Source organism: Filicampus tigris, chromosome 7 (assembly GCF_054856515.1).
Source record: "Filicampus tigris isolate MCC_2025a chromosome 7, RoL_Ftig_1.0, whole genome shotgun sequence".
Lineage (NCBI taxonomy): Eukaryota > Metazoa > Chordata > Actinopteri > Syngnathiformes > Syngnathidae > Filicampus > Filicampus tigris.
The window spans coordinates 25,490,236-25,505,484 of NC_141223.1; the positions used below are offsets into that span (position 1 = coordinate 25,490,236).

At 39.0% G+C, this 15,249-nt stretch overlaps 2 long non-coding RNA genes across 2 annotated transcripts; both read left to right on the top strand.

The window, feature by feature from the left end:
• The first annotated feature begins 790 nt into the window (after window positions 1-790).
• Window positions 791-11,553, top strand: LOC147145362 (uncharacterized). The gene is made up of 3 exons (XR_015087507.1): window positions 791-846; window positions 11,192-11,287; window positions 11,497-11,553. It is a non-coding gene; the product is annotated as an uncharacterized LOC147145362 (long non-coding RNA).
• Window positions 11,554-11,901: 348 nt separating this feature from the next.
• Window positions 11,902-14,062, top strand: LOC147145363 (uncharacterized). Its single transcript, XR_015087506.1, has 3 exons — window positions 11,902-12,430; window positions 12,500-12,580; window positions 12,668-14,062. It is a non-coding gene; the product is annotated as an uncharacterized LOC147145363 (long non-coding RNA).
• Window positions 14,063-15,249: the final 1,187 nt, after the last annotated feature.

The window sequence follows — 15,249 nt, forward strand, 5'->3', positions numbered from 1 at the left end:
CAGAAGCTGTCGGTGTTCGAGGAGGCTGAGAAGGAGAATATACCACCAATGGACGTCCCTCAAACGTCCATGACCGGAGCTCCTCGCCATAGGCGTGGTTTTCTCGTTAGAGAGAGAGCAAGTGAGAGATGGACGGGGCGTGGTTAATTGAAGGACATTGATGTACGCACCGTATGAATTCGTATGCGGCTCGAGGTGGAAAAGTTCAGAAATAACTCAATATGACAGAACTTTAGCCCCTTTCACTGAAACAATATATTGTGTAGGTTTTACTTGCTGCTCTGATAAATTAGATGAACCCTCATAACAACCTTTAAAATATCAGGATTCTCAACAAACATTTGTGTTCGTAAAAGTATGCATTTGTCTGCTTAAAATTGTGATAGTCATAAAAAGCATGTAAAAACCTGAGAGTCACAGTTCAACACTATCAAACTCTAAATTAAAAATACTTGCGTGTAAGAACCGTATACATTTGACAGTTACTCTCATGTTAAACACATGCTAGGTTCAAATGAACTGAAAGATACTCTTCCTAACATTTCAGATCATCTTTTACCTCCTCACAACAATGTATACCTTACATTTTCAACCAATCTTAAATACCTCAACAAATTGACAAAGTCAATTTAGACTTGGTATTCATCGCTCAAGCAGCTGGTTGGAGGCAGATTGGTGTGAGGATGGTTCGCTCAGGGTGTCTCTGATTTTGCATGTAACTTTACTCTTTGTCGTTTGTTTTCTCATCCTTCCTGCTTAGGTGGATGTGATGAGGTCATAAAAAAGATAAGCCATCTTGAATACTCAAGTATGTGGAGGTCTACTCATGCACGTACTGATTCACTGGTGAGGAACTTGTATTTCATGATGTCTGTACATGAATATATAAAATACGACAGAATTTTAGGCTGAAACAAGTAATATTATATTGTATAGGTTTTACTTCCCGCTTTGATTAATGTGTTTACGTCAATCTCTCACCATGATTTTTAAAATACAAAGATTCTAAACAAACATTTATGCTCGTAAAAGTATCCATTAAAGTAACAGGTCGACGTTTAAACACTGGAGATAAAGTTCAACAATAGCAGATGATCAAATATACATTATAATTAGTCTACACATGAATTGCATTATTAATAAATATAGGAATTCGTCAGGTAAAGTTGGATGACTTTAAAGGTTGAGACTGACTCATTTGAAAAAACGTTGTGATTAAATATGAGTCTACACAATACTTGCATTATTAATAAAGAAAAGGCCAACATTAGTAAATGTTAAAGTTTTTAAATGTTGAGACTGACCAATTTGAAAAAAACCGTTATGTGATTAAATATTAATCTACACAATAATTGCATTATTGATAAAAATAGGGATTCATCAAGTACATGTTGATGATTTAAATGTTGAGACTAATTTGTAAAAACGGTATGTAGGTGTTTAAATATAAGACTACACAATACTTGCATTATTAATAAAAAAAAAAGGTCAACAATAGCAGATAATGATCAAATACAGAGTCTATATAATTAGTCTACACATTCATTTGCATTAATAATAAAGAAGGTCAACATTAGTCAATGTTAAAGTTTTTAAACATTGAAGCTGACCAACTTGTAAAAAAAACCTCATGTAAGTGATTAAATATGATTTTAAATAAATGAATGAATTTTTAAATGAAATATTTCCACAATAATGGTTTGAACTCTCCCTGACACGTCTGCATTTATGGTTGCTGACGGTTGGAGGTACATAAGCAGACCATTTGGGTACGTTCTTGTTAGGCATGCAACAGAGGAAGGGGACTTTTTTTTAAAGTTACAAAAAACACACCAAGTTATGTTGCACGCTGTTTATAGACAAGCTAGTGATTAGAGTCCCTTTATCACTAACCTAATTGTTAGGGAACTTGTTACACCTCAGTACTGTTCTGAAAAGAAAAAGAATACATATTAATCATTTCAGAATTTTTAAAAAGTGAGTTTATTATTATTCTACACTAGTTGCCCCTCACCCATCCTAAATGGACACCCATTTTGATACACAAAGCCTCTCAAGAAATCGCCGGTAAGCCACCGTTTATCTACATTCCTCTGATTGACTCCTCCTGCCTTGCTCACATGTGCTCACACAAACGCACACGCAAACGCACTCATACACATGCATATACAACTACGTTCACACAATCGCCCCCATACACGCCCACATACACACACACACCCACACGCACACGCATCCCCTCAAAAGCTTGTTGCTAGCTGTGCTGTTTATCAGAGTTCGAGCTGCACTGTATTTACTAACTCTTTTCGTGCTGACACCAGAAAATGAGAAGAGGCCTGCGCTTAGACTTTTCACAATTATGTTGTCTTAATTGTACACTAACCTGATAATTGTATAGGAAACGTCCTAACAAGCTGTATTAGAACAACAAGGGTTGCTCTTCTCAGTCATTAAAAAACATAGCCAAGCATGTGCAATGATGTACAGGTGTTCAGGTGTTTCATAGGTACATGTGTAGATGCCGTGGTATTTTGCACTTAGACTTTAGACAATGATGTTATCTTAATTGTATGGAAGATGCCCTAACATGTTGTATTAGAACAATAAAGGTTGCTATTCTCATTAAAAAAGCATAACCAAGCATGCTAAATGGTGTACAGGTGTTGTTCAGGTGTTTCATAGTCAAATGTGAAGATGACATGGTATTTTGCACTCAGACTTTTCACAAATATGTTGTCTTAATTGTATGGAAGATGCCCTAACAAGCTGTATTAGAACAATAAGGGTTGCTATTCTCAATCATTAAAAAAAAACAAAGAATCATTCACAATGTTGTACAGGTGTAGTTCAGGTGTTTCATAGTCAAATGTGAAGATGACGTGGTATTACTCCAATGATTCAGTGGGCGGGTGTTGTCTTCTTTCCAAAGAAATCCTTGATTTTTGAACAGCGTTTGATCCACAGCCTTTATGAATAGAAATACATGTTCCCTCAATCATGATGCTGTCAGGAAGATCGCTTTTACTTTCTGTTTTAGTGTGTGGTAGTGCGCAGCATATGAGGGGAGGGTCTAAAAACATGTCTGAACAAGCCTGGACATCTACCCCAAGCTATACAATGAGTTTCATGTTACGGGCATATGATCTCATCCATGCCCATATTTGGGCATGCCGGAAAAGATGGTGGCAGCCAAAAACATGTCTGTACATGCCTTGAACGAGGCGGAAGCATAATGCCCATATTTGGTCATGCCGGAAAAGATGGCGGCAGCCTAAAAACATGTCTGTACATGCTCAGGGTGACATCACTGTTCAAAACATGCCCGGGCATGTCTTGAACGAGGCGGAAGCATATGTCCATATTTGGGCATACTGGAAGGGGGCGTTAATCATAAATGGCGTGTTAAAGGGGAGGGGACAAGGAAGTGCCAAAATGGCTGACAGGAAACGATGCGTGGCAACGTAAAGTTTCCGAACTACAAAGGGGCTAGTTTAGGGCATGGGGCTTATGGACTGCAAGATGACGTCATCAAAGGGGTGTGGCTAGGGGAGGTGCTTATGGACTACAACATGACGCCATCAAAGAGCGCGGTTAGGGGTGGGGCTTATGTACTGCAAGATGACATCATCAATGGGGTGGAATTTAAACCGGATATGACGTCGTAAAAAGGGCGTGGTTAAGCGGGACTTCCTACGTGACGTCACACCTGTCAAAAGTTTGACGAAAGTGGAATCTTATCCTTTTTTTTACTATATTTGTGCCCCATGAATACAATAAAAGTTTTTCTGAAATAAAATACAAATTTCACACATTTTCCAACTCTGAATTTGAACCAATTCAGTAGAATGGCCCATATACGTTCTGTCCTTGTATTTGTTATTGACGCAATCACAGAGGAATCGAAGTGACGGACGATTGATCGCGGCAGCTCTGAAATGAATAACTGCAGTGATATCGGCATCGCTATTGTGGCCTTTGAACCAGTAGAACGTGATATATGGTCAAGACATATGTTTGTAGATAATGACAATATCGACGTCTTTGTAACAGAAAAGAGGATGGTAATTACCACTCGATATTCTTTAAATTAAACGTAGTGCTTATCTTGCACTGACACATTATTTTTACATCTTCGATTGAAACAGTAAAGATGAATAAACTCGAGTACGTGTGAAAGCCACATGTCTAAGTTCTCAAATTCTTTTGGAATTATGTTTCTTTCTACTACAGGGGCTGAGATATAAATTATTTTGTAGGTGTTGAATTTCTGGGCAAACTTCAGGTTTTCAAGGGTGATTCCAAAGACGCCCTTAGGTTTTGGGGAGCTGTTGAGCCAGACGCTTTAGGCCTTATTGGCCTTATTGGGTTAAGATAAAACAGCACATAGCTTTTTAAATCAAGTACTGTGTATATATATATATATATATATATATATATATATATATATATATATATATATATATATATATATATATATATGTATATATATAAGCACACACACACACACACAATTATCCGTATTTGAACTCATTAACTTTTGTGTCGTTGCATACCTGAATTTCTCTTAATACACTAAAATAGTTGGATAGATTGATATTGACTTCTTCAGACTAAATCACGGATGACGGCGGGAATAATCATTAATGACCAGTCACTTCCAAAATGTGATATATTACTACAGTTACTTGCATGTGAAAGTAATACCTTTCTTTACAATATTACTGTATTTGTAGAGTTAATGCTTTTCTCATGTTTAAGTTACTTTCTTTTTTTTAAATCGGTGATTAATTTATTTAGTAATGATTTCAACACATGCAAAATGCAATGTTTGCTACCATACTGCAGCTGGTAAAGTTAAATTATGAGCATATTTAATATATAGTGCGGGCTACAATATTAAATGTTTTGACTCTGTGGTGGGAGATCACTACCTTTGATCAATATTTCTATCAATAAGATTTTTTTATTATAAATATGATATTTTGTCCATGGTAATTGTAGTCAATGGTGTAAAAAACCAGAAGAACCAAGAGAAAATAAACAGTACTTATCTTCATTTCACTGCCGACTGCCACTCCAGTTTGTCAGCTATGGTGTAAAAACAAAAACTGTACTGGAAAGAGTGTTTCCATAAGCACTTCGTTCAGCTTTGCTATGCGAAATTCACAGAGTGAACTACTCTGAATGTGATTACTATAGCGAAATCCAGCAGTGTACCATCCCAAAATAACTCACGATGATTATACATGCATTCAAACATGTCTGTAAGATATATTAAACAATTTACTACCTTTGATCAACACAGAAAGTATATGTATATGTATGTATATATATATATATATATGTATATATATATATATATACACATATATATATATATATATACATATATATACATATATATATGTATATATACATGTGTACATATATGTATATATACATATATATATATATATATATATATATATATATATATTTATGTCCTAAATTGTTTAATATATCTTACAGACATGTTTGAATGCGTGGAGGTGTATAATCATCGTGAGTTATTTTGGGATGGTACGCTGCTGGATTTCGCTATAATAATCACATTCAGAGTAGTCCACTCTGTGAATTTCGCATAGCAAAGCTGAACGGAGTGCTTATGGAAACACTCTTTCCAGTACAGTTTTTGTGTTTACACCATAGCTGACAAACTGGAGTGGCAGTCGGCAGTGAAATGAAGATAAGTACTGTTTATTTTCTCTTGGTTCTCTTCTGTTTTAATCAGCAACGTTGCTGCAGTGTTAAAAGGCACTGTTAGGAAAGAATCTGCTCAGGTACACACATGTACATTTACAGTTCATAATCGTTCTGTAAATGCAGTAAACATAAACGTTTTCAACATAGATAGGTGAGGCTTATATAAAAGTGCAGCTTATTTAAGTTTTTTTCCAAAATGTTCTGGAAAAAAAAATAGATGCGGCTTATAGCCCGGAAAATAATGTACCTTTTTTTGTTTGTTTTTTTCCCTCAAAGTTCTTGTCCAGCTTCAGGACTGTGGTGTTTAATGTCATTTAATATGCCCTGGTGTAAATTTGTATGTCTTTTACTGCGTTGGTCCTGTAGCTGAGTCTCTAGTTGTCTTAACTGTAAATGCGTTCCCACGGGACACACCCTGTGCCTGATGTGTGCGTTGCACACTTGCAGACAGCTAGAGTGTGTGTGATAGTTGTGTTGCGTCTAAAAGCTTTGATAAGAGTTCTGCATGCATAACTGGGTTGCCCGTTGATGTTATCATGTCTCTGTTCTTCCAATACCAGGCAAAGGTCATTGTTATTGTGGCAAATGCGAAAACTAGAGCTATTTCTGCCAACTCCTGCACTGTAAAAAAACAAGGAGTTCAGTTTATAAAAAATATGGAAACTCGTTGCCTTAGAAATCATAAGTAAACTTAACTTGAACTCATTACGTTTAAACAAGCTATTAATATTGAGTGCACAGTACTACCACCAAATTAATGATTTAAATTTAAATGTATTATCTCGAGTGTATAGCGCTAAATGGTTAAAAGGGCTAACACCTGTATAGCGCGTATCTACCTTTGGTAATCAAAGTGCTTCAGACAGTGCACCTCATTTACCTCCTGATGACACAGAATCAGAAGCAACTGGGGGCTCAGTATCTTGCTCAAGGATACTTCAACATGGTCACAATGGCCAGGGATCAAACCCACCACCTCCATGTTGGGAAAAAACGACCCTACCACTGAGCCATGCCGCCACAGTGCTAATCTATTATCTTTATTACAAAATGTTTAATATTCTATGAGTGCCCTGCGATTGGCTGGCAACCAGTTCAGGGCGGACACCGCCTACTGCCCGAAGACTGCTAGGATAGGCTCCAGCATGCCCGCGACCCTTGTGAGGATAAAGCGGTTTGGATAATGAATGGATGGATGGATTTTATATTTAAAAACTGTTATTCCAACAAGGATATATTAGTTATTGTGTGCAATAACTGTATTTGTAACAGGAAAACAAATGACCAAAAAGTGAGTTAGTTCAACACAATACTTCTGAGTAATATGAATGTTTGTGTTTACAGTGTGGCAATCATGTCTTGCCCCATCCTTAGGAAGTAGTAACAATGTGGCTGGGCTTAACATTGTGCATCTCTCTAGTTAGATGTTGTCTCAATAACAGCGTGGCCATACAAGGTAAATGTCTCGCTAGTGATAAAAGATCATGGTTGTTTGTTAAAACAATGCAGAAACCGCATGTGGCACTCTAAAAATCAGGGTATGGAACAATGAAAACGACTGGAAACTGAGGCACTCATCCATTGCTGCACTTGTTTGTACAGCAATGGATGCTGCAATAACTGCTGTTACACAGTTGTAAGATGCACCATCCAATTCGAAAGAAAAAATATGCCATTAGTTTAGTTTTGTCTCTATCTTGCCGCACCAAAACTGAGGTAAAAAAATGACCTTTACAATCTATCAACTGAATAAGGGGTCGCCATAATTTAAAATAATGCTGTGCTTAACACTAAAACAGTGGGGTACAGAATTGCATTTTTTTTCTATTCCCCACTACAATTAATTTTCCAGCACTTAGATTGTGTCCCAAATATTTGACTTGTTGTTTCTACATTCGTAGTTTATTTTTGCTTACTTTGTGCTCTTCTTCAGCCAAATGTTATAATAATGAACAAGAATTGTTCCGCCGTGTCGCAGAGTCAGACAAGAGAGGAGCAGAGAGCCCAGGTGCCCCTCCCTGATTTCTGCGCTGCCGCTCCAGTCACATTATCTTCGCTTCTTACTTTTTGCCCATTAAACGCTTCTGCTATATGATTGATTCCTGTAACACGGCTACTTTCTGTGTAATTAACTTAACCATTAAAAATGTGTTCGGCTATCGATGTGTCTAAATATTGGATCTTATCAGGATCCTGTTTTTCAACAGACTTCCAATCCTTTCATTGCTTTTTATGATTTAAATTTACCACCCATTTCCCCCATTGTATAGACAATTTGGTCCAGTTTGCTAGCACCTAGGGTGTTCTAAAAACTGTATTTTTATCAGTAGGACAGCAATTCAAATTTCCTGTTGTGGTAATTCTCACTTCAACCTTTTCAGGTAGAGAATTTTTGCTTCTGCACCCACACCAGTCTGCTGTTCATAATCCTACTACATTATAAGTAATAAAATACCTAGTGATATTTTTAATTTCCAATCACTCTGTTCACTTACACACTTCACACAGGGTTTCACAAGGAATTTAAGTATACACAGGTCTTCGCCATCCTTTTCTTTTTCACATTTTTTTTCTCTCGTTTTGTTCTTATTTAATCCTGCATGTTTATTGTTATTATTGTTGTTATTTTCTTTTTAAGATGGCCAGCAAAGTCATATTTTGTTATCCAAAGGTTTAAGTGTTTTATTTTGGAAGGACAGTGACGCTCCACAAATTTCCAATCTTCGCATGCGAGGTTTTGTTTAGGATCACTTTTATCACCGATTTTACTGTTAGCTTTCCCCATTCATTGATGTAGAGTCAATTTTATGACACCTGGGGTGTCTTAAACTGTTTTTTTACCTTAAAACAGAGTGACAAAATCAACTCAGTGTGTGGCAATCCTCAAGTTTCTATTACAAGTGGCGGAGGATTCTTCCCAATTCTTCCCACACAAAGTTGTCACTTACAATCATGTTTATATCCACTCACACAGTTTACACAGTCACACTTAGCAGCGTTTTTCACGGGGTTTAAGTCCCGCACAGGACACCGTCGCCCTTACAATTTTATAGACTTACTCTGTCTTTTACCTTGACAGTGACTAGTATTCTCAAGGCTTACACAGTTTTAAAGACTAGCTCTGTCTCACAGTTTCAAAGACTAACTCTGTCTTACAGTTTTATAGACTCACTCTGTATTGTACCACTTGACAAGGGACTAGTATTGTCAAGGTTTTTTTTTTACCAGTTTTACCAGTCGTAGGTTTCCTACTCGGCGGCACGGTGGTCGACTGGTTAGCACGTCCGCCTCACAGTTCAGAGGTCATGGGTTTGATCCCGACTCCGGCTCGTTTTTGGGTCTCTCGCTGCAGATTATGCCACTGTGGGGTCTGCGGATGGTGGTAATGGGCACCAGTGCTACTGCCACATCCTGATAACCCAGCTGAAAAACACCAGTAGGAAATGCACAAAGCAGTTAAGGTATTAGCATGATGCTAACCTCGAAAGTGAGTAAATGTATGATTTCCATTCAGCTAGTTTAACATATTGCTCTGACCCAGGGACAAAATAGTATGCAATGTGGCATCCAAATTTTCACTTTCAAATGACAAAGATAATGTGACAAAACACACATACAGTAATACAACAAAGATGGTCGACTGGTTAGCACGTCCGCCTCACAGTTCAGAGGTCGTGGGTTCGATCCCGGCTCCGGCCTCCCTGAGTGGAGTTTGCATGTTCTCCCCGTGCCTGCGTGGGTTTTCTCCAGGTACTCCGGTTTCCTCCCACATTCCAAAAACATGCATGGTAAGTTGATTGGATGCTCTAAATTGCCCCTAGGTGTGATTGTGAGTGCAGATGTTTGTCTCTGTGTGCCCTGCGATTGGCTGGCAACCAGTTCAGAGTGTCCCCCCCCTACTGCCCAAAGACAGCTGGGATAGGCTCCAGCACGCCCCGCGACCCTTGTGAGGATAAGCGGTACAGATAATGGATGGATGGATATATTTATATATATATTTTTTTTAAATGTTTTGCTTTGAATGTTTTAAAGCACTTTGAGTTGCATTTTTATGTATGAAAAGTGCTATATAAATAAAATGTGATTGACTGATTGATTGATTAATTCAACCAAAATACAATGTTGATTCAACTGCATCTTTTCATCACAAACTTCAATGCTGACAAGATGTTGTTGAACCAACGTTTATTTACCATCAGTCTTCAACTAAAACCAATATATCAACCTTCTTAACGCTAATTCAACATTTATTTAACAACTTTTGCTATCTGGGTATAGAGTGGGTAATCATCTTTTGATCTGTTTGTAATTTATGTGTATGAATATGTCTTTGGAAATGTTTGTTGCGCACATATTTGGTGTTTAGTGTTTTTTGTGACATTATATATAAATGAACAAATGTGTAGGTGAATACTGTTATTAGTGCGTGCACAAACATCTGTGTACATTACTGAAGTGCAATAGTATCTTACTACTTGAGAATTCGAAACCTAGCACTGTAGCACTTCACAAATCATACTCTGTCTTATTCAATGCATTTATGGCTGCCCATTATTGTATTATTTTTCTTCTCTGAAATTGTTCTGTATTTTAAACTTGGATGATGTTATAACATCAACCTGCCCCAGGGACAACAGATGCAAATTAGCCATTGGCTATAATCTGTCATATTTATGGGAAACTGCTTAATTAATATGCACTGTCCCTGTATACTTAAAAAAAAAAAAAAAAAATACAAATACCGCTCTCCCTGTCATATACAATCGCACAAGAGCTGTGGTGGAGCATGAGCTGTCCTCTGCTGCTCTTATAATGATGTTAAAGTTACTAGTTGGCAAGTGCTACCTGACTTTATCTGCAACCTCATTCTATCCATACAAGGAAGGATATTTTCCTGTGTTTAATCTTTATTATTGTAATTATTATTATGAACAACCCTAATGTGCAAGTTTTTATTCTATTTTGTGCTTTTATAACAGGGAATGTTTTTTGCTTTATAGTAAATTGAATTGTAACTTGCTCTCTGTTAAAACTAAATAAAAAAAATTGTCTCATGCATTTGAGACTTTTTGCTGTACCGAATCCGTACCGAACCGTGACCCCCATACCGAGGTGCCGTGACTTTTTTGAAGCATTACACCCCTAATACTTACTATATACTTTGACATATACGCTTATACGTGTGTACTTTTCCATGACAATACCAACAATAACAATGAAACTATATTGATTAGATGTGAATGTGTCCAACTGAAAGTTAAGTGCTTTTTTTCAGTTTACTAGTTATTATATATTTGTTAATAAACCACATTTTAATCATGTGCAACCAAAAGTTAAGTATTTTTTTTCCAGTGTAGTAGTAATGCATTTGTGAATGAATATGCACAATGTCAATGTGCAAGTGTGTGTGAAATGTTTTTTTGACTCTGCCTATGTGTGTGTGTGGCAGGCAATGGATTTCAAGCCTCGCTTTATCTATATGCTGCCTGAAATGGAGGATTTGCAGCTGCAGCTCTGAGGCAACGAAGGTGGCTCGAGCGTACAGGTACCGCAGAAGAATTGCATTATTGTAATGGGAAAAATGATGACACTGACCAGTCATGTTTCTGAATTTCCTGTTCATTTTTAATGCCTTGTACAGCTAAAATTATCAAAGTGCTTGTCATTTCACAAGTGTATTTGTCAAATATAAATATAATAAATATAAATATGAAATACAATATAGTATAAAATACGCCTCATTTATTGTTGTAGATCAAAACCTGCAGCCTCCACCTGCAAGGGTGCTGCGCAGGCGAAAGTCATTGTCCAAGGCGAGGGAGACCCCGAGTGCTGGCAACTGGTGCTCAGTGAGAGTAAGCTCCAGTTTGGCCAGTACCGGGGTCAAACCTTCAAGTGGCTCCTGAGCCATGATGTGGGCTATGCCTGCATGGTCGTGGCCTCCCACCAGAAAGAGTGGGAGAACGACGACCTGTCACAGTCACCCCTAGCAGCAAATAAAGACGCCCTGGCATCATATGCTCATCTCTTCCAAGAAATGTCGGCCGCCATCCGGCACCGGATGATGACCATGGGTGTGCCGGTTGTCATGGAGCTGGATGAGCATAACAGTGAGCCCGCCTTCGCCGCCTTAATAATCTTACAAGTACAAGAGCGAGGTTGACAATTTAAGTATTTACTTCACGTGGGAGTTCATCGTGAGCAAAGAATATAGCCGAATGCATTGTTTACGTTGTTATAATCCGCCCCCAGCCAACAGCTTTCCAGTTGGATTTTTCTAACCATGAGAAATGGTGACTACCGCCGCCGATGGTATGGAAGGGTATTACATTTTATGCATGCGCAGAAGGTACTTTAATGGTCAGCATCGCTGTCTGTTGTTGCGGTGTATTTTTCCAGCGTGACGTGCCGACAGCTGGCCAGACGCCACCAGGGATAAGCGTCTGTCACTGTTGGCCAACGTCGTTTTGGTCTATCTAGGCCTATATTAGGCGACTGATGAGCAGCGTAGAGCGTAAGTTGCATTTGTTGCGTATGGGAAGTATTCTTACTGGTTAACCTGTGCAATTTTTGTTGGTGGTTTCTGCGTGTAGGTTTGTGGACTATATGAGATGGAGAAAGACAGGATTGCCTGGCTCATATATGTACGTTTTAAATGCCTGCATTGTCGGAAGAGACAACATACAAGGTGTCAACATACAAGATTTCGCCCTAGTTCAGGTAAACAGACTGTTATCAGGTGCTCATCTCTTTACAGGCACAAGTGAGCAGCTGTCAGTCCCGTCGGAGCCATCAGACCTCATGCTCTTTGAAGCTTCCGCAGAGGTGGAGTCTCAGCGTAAGTGACTTGAACGTGTCAGTGGGACAAATGCAGTGACAAAGAAATTAAAGTGAGGAGTGACTTCATTTCAATTTTGCTTGCCAGTGTCCCGGGCTTCACCTGCCGCCACCAGCACCGCTGCCATGTCACCTGCTCCTGCAGGGCACGTTGCCCCCATGGTCGCGTGGGTCCATGGCAACACGTTGCGGCGCAGCAGCGGGTCATCCAAAAGGGCTGGCTAGCCACACTGCCCGAGGGTGAGCAGGAGTGGGTGAGCGGAGCTCTTTTTGATAGAACGGCCTGTGGAAAAGCGGTCCTCACAACAAAACTGCAGCTCTGGTGGGAGCCCCCAAGCCTGCTAGTGTATTTCATGCAGCCCCCTGCCTCCTGCAAACAGTTCTTCCACGTGAAGTTCTGTTTGTGGGCACCATACAAGATGTGGGGGCTGAAACTGGCGTGCCCCAACTGCAGCCACTGACTGACGGGAGAGGGGCTATACAGGACTGTCCGGCGTGTGGTGGACGCAACCGGCTGGTACTTCATGGACACACAGTACCTTGAGTGTACCGGCCAGAAGAAGTACTCTGCCTGGGAGGAGCGCATCATCAAGCAACTGCACATCTCCAAGCACATGCTGTTTCCGGCGGTGCTGACTTACAGGTGAGAAGCCAGCCGCAGCCGGTCATCACCCTCTCGCCGCCTGACCGGTTGACGATGCTTATGATTAAGGCTGTTCGATTAAGCGATTTTGAACCGAAACCGAATTTTCTGGATAAAACAATGTTAAAAACGTTCAAATCGGCACGTTCAACATTCACAAACACCAAATCGGCACGTTCAATTTTTTTTATTTTTGGTGTATCTAAGCCACCGTAGTTTCCTTTGCATTTCCGCTTCCTCTCACGAGCGCGCATACCGGAAAAACTACAACACCATCCATGGCTATCGGCGATTCTGCTATTTGCTCAGGCAAGTGAGCGTTTAGTTAATAAATCGGGCAAATATAGATCTGCAGTGTAGTGTGTGCCCCGCATGTACAATACAACCCGCGAGCAAGAAACTCAACATCTGAAAGGCGTCCCTTTTTTTCTCCTCTACAATGGACCTCTGGCCAGCCAGTGCATCCGTACTTTTATGATTGACTGTGCATTGTATTATTGATGTGACAGTTTTGCACTAATCATTGATTTATGTTTAAGTAAGACCAGGGAGAAAGGTGAAAGGCTAGTCACTAGCTGGTTGGCAAAATGACTTGCTGACAGACTGTTTGGTTTACAGAATTGACTGTCTACCTTCTCTGATGTTGATTATTTCGTTTCAGATGGTATATGCACTTTCTTCTTTCATTATTGGTTTAATTAAGAGCAGATCTGAAATCTATTGTGTGAGTAAAATGCTGTTAAGCCCAATGGATTGTTCTGTGTGTATTAAATTGAATTGATTGGCATTTTGAGTTCAAAGAAAGAAAAATTAAGTTTAAATAAAAGACATTCAAAAGACTTCATTTTTCATTAATGTTTTATTTTATAAAGAAATCATAATCGTAAAATCGGCTTTGAGAGAAAATAGTCGGGATATTCTTGTTAGGCAAAATCGAACAGTTCTACTTACGATCTATGCCTCTCTAGGCTGGCCTGTGACAAAAAAGTAATTGCCCAAATGAAGGCACGCAACAGTGCCACCTGGCTCTGCCATCACATTAGGGAAGCACACTCTGTTGCCAAAGGCGGAGAGGTGAAGAAAGAAAAACAAAACAACAACTTCCTTGAGAATCAGACAAAACAAGAGAAACTGTAATTCTGTATTCAGACATAACGTGGAGCCTAACATAAGTGTTGGACTCTGATTCACCAAACTCACTACACTAATTGGCCAATTCAAAACAGGTGTGTTGACAGGATGACAACAGGTTCTTTGGCACGCTCCCATTCAGTGCAGATGAAGAAGCGCAGGGACATTGTTGGTGGGTCAAGCTTAACATTCAGTAGCAGTGCTGTTGAAATGTTTTGTAGGCCTCGAGTCAATAAGCCCAATTAGCAATTTACAAAACTACCGTATTTTCCGGACTATAAGTCACGCTTTTCTTTTCATTGTATGGCCAGGGGTGCGACTTATGTGTGAAATTATTAACACATTATTACTGTCATGGCTTGTTGGTGCTGACTTGTATTTATGATGTTTTGCCTCCCTCTGCAGGTGCTTTAGCGCTAAAACGCCTGCAGAGGGAAACAAAACATCATAAATACAAGTCAGCACTAACAAGCCATGACAATTACTTCTATATAATTTCACATGTTATTGTAACCCACATAAAGAAACATAAGATACATCCTAAAAGCTATTAAAATGCATGAATAATTCAAATGGTTAAAGTCTAATGTTTTGTTGAATTAAAAGTAATTAAAAAACCTTGCTAGTCGAGGAAGCCAGCTTATCCAAACAGCTAAACATTCACAAACAAACTCCACAGACTGTAGGTGTGCAGCTAAGTTACCTGTTTGTATTGTGAAACTGCACAACAAACAGAAAATACTATCAATCTATGCATTACATACACATGTATTGTCATAGACATGAACAAGATGAGCCTATGCTAACGATTAGCGATCACGATTAGCATTAGCGATATCAATTAGTATGTTCAGTCAACAACCTACAATCATCCACAATTCAGCTCGTTTATAAAT